Here is a 2,584-nt window from a genome sequence, read left to right on the forward strand (position 1 = left end):
GTTGGATTGGACATGTGAACTTAAAATAATACTTTCATTATAATGCTCTAGCGCATGGTTGAAAGTTACTCTTTGGATAATATTTAAATATTTTTTTACACTGACAGTGGGGGATGGATTTTCTGTATGTGTCATCATTTGTTTCGTTGCCTAAGGAGTCAGAAACTCTCCCCTTAAAAACACTTCGGTGTAACTAATGAGCTTTTAAATGGTGGGGAGAGAGAAAGGTACCGCCCAGCCAAACAAGTCCGGAACGAAATAATAAAAATTAGCTGGGCACATGGAAAAGTCGGCCCAAAATAACGCCATCCACGATTCCCAAGGCCGTATACCTATAAAATCATATCTGATTCTTATTTTATCCACATTTTCTGCCCGCGAAGTAGGAACAGTGATCATGGATCTTCTGAATTCGGGACTGAAAGCTTTGATGAACGGTCATCATATGGTTTCAGAGATGGTGTCAGAAATCTTTCTAAACAACGATGAAGATGGGCAAAGCTACGTAGGTCTTGAAAATCTGGGTAATACCTGCTACTTTAACAGCGTTGTTCAGGCCCTTTATTTCTGTGAGCCTTTCAGAATTAAGTTACTCCAATATTATAGCAATGGTGGGAATGAAAATGAGAATGATAATCTACTGAAGTGCCTGGCAGAATTATTCTATCTCATGGACTCCAGAAACATGTCTCGCATTTGTCCCCAACGATTCGGAGAGCTGGTAATGAAAGGGAACGAGATTTTCCGTTGCAGTGAAACCCATCACGATGCACATGAGTTTTTGATATTTCTTTTGAATAATCTCGACGAAGAAATCACAGGATCTAATAGCACGCAAAGTCCTCTCCTGCAGAATAAGGAGGCTGAAGATCAATGTGGGGCGCAAGGAGACCAAAAGAATAATAGTAAAAGTAGTATTATTCGCCAGATATTCGGAGGCACATTCACAAACGAAACTCGGTGTTTATGTTGTGAGAGTGTAACCTGCAGAGAAGAGCCATTTATGGATCTCAGCGTGGAGATACTTGAAAATTATTCTCTGTCAAGCTGTGTAAACGCATTCAGCACTGTGGAGAAACTGAGTGGGAAAGACAAGTACTGGTGTGACAAGTGCTGCCATCTGCAAGAAGCTGAAAAGAGATTGAAAATCAAGTCTCCGCCTCAAGTTCTCATTTGCCAACTGAAACGTTTCAAGTACACAAATGATGGTGAAGTGGTGGGATTGAAGAAGTTGTTGTATAGAGTGGCGTTCTCCAAGGAGTTTAGACTGCCTATTAACAGTTGTACAGATCAAGATGCAGCTGATTCTTTGTACTTTTTATTTGCCGTAGTGGTGCATATGGGATGCGGGATGAATTATGGGCATTACATTGCTCTAGTGAAGAGTGGTGACCAATGGCTCAGGTGTGATGATCAGAAGGTGGAAACTATAGACGAAAGTGCATTGCATAATTTTTTTGGGTCATCCAAAACAGTAACATCTGATACAAAAGATGCAATGAATGCCTACATCTTGTTCTATCAAGCTGTTAATGGCTTTGAAGCAACAGACTTGCAGCACTAGTACAGGAGTTACAATTGCAGTTGCACAAATTTAGTTGAATCGATTGTAGTTAATAGGTGAATGTTCAGTATTACCAGTTCGGCTTCCCAATTTTGTAACTAAGACAAGCGTTGAGTAAGACCTGTTCAACCTCACCACTTAGTTTTAATTAAGATAGTGGCCAAGATAACGGAGAGGGATATAGAAGTACAATTAATGTATCCACATGTTTACTGTTTTAAGTTTACTTATGTTTTTGCATTTAAGGCCAATGGTGGTAGTTGTTACCATTGAAGACCAATGTTTTGTTTCAACAATTGCAAGAGCAAATTATTGGCATCATTGAGAATAATTGTACTGTCACTGTGCCCAAGTGTGTCAAAGGAACTTTGTCCTAAAATTAGCTATTGAGATGGTCATAATCAAAAAGGGACTTCCGATAAATTTAATTATTACTATTAGGAAAGCTATTTAATGAAATCTCTATTATTAATCTGGATATATAAATAATTTCTCTATTATAATTTTAATAAAAAAAGGCACTTGGATGCCAGATCAATAAATTTAATTATTACTATTAAGAAAGTTATTTAATGAAATCTCTATTGTTAATCTGGTTATATAAATAATTTCTCTATTATAATCTTAATAAAAAAGGCACTTGGATGCCAGATCAAGAAATTTAACTATTACTATAAAGAAAATTATTCAATGAAATCTCTATTATTAATTTAGATATATGAAAATAATTTCTCAATTATTCATCATATACATTTGGTGCAAAGTACAACTCATCTCTCGAACAAAATGATAATTTCCAAAGATATATAAAAGAGTTGATATTATGTCTAAATGATGGATGATGGTTCTAGGGAGTAGGAAACATTGGCTGTTTCTTTAAAACAAATGTTTGCATTATAGAGAAATGGAACTATTATAAGAAACTCAATGAAGTGGGTCTAGTTAAATTTCAAAAGGAAAAGATAATGTAATAATGTAATGCATTCCTGTGTCAAGATATTGGAGGTAGAGCTGGTACAT

General features: G+C 36.1%; 1 pseudogene; it reads left to right on the forward strand.

Moving 5' to 3' along the window:
• Nucleotides 1-280: 280 nt before the first annotated feature.
• On the forward strand, nucleotides 281-1,564 carry LOC149140983 (ubiquitin carboxyl-terminal hydrolase 4 pseudogene; annotated as a pseudogene).
• Nucleotides 1,565-2,584: the final 1,020 nt, after the last annotated feature.

This window comes from Pinus tabuliformis, chromosome X (genome assembly GCF_031772625.1).
Source record: "Pinus tabuliformis cultivar Carrire ecotype Pingquan chromosome X, CPIR1, whole genome shotgun sequence".
Lineage (NCBI taxonomy): Eukaryota > Viridiplantae > Streptophyta > Pinopsida > Pinales > Pinaceae > Pinus > Pinus tabuliformis.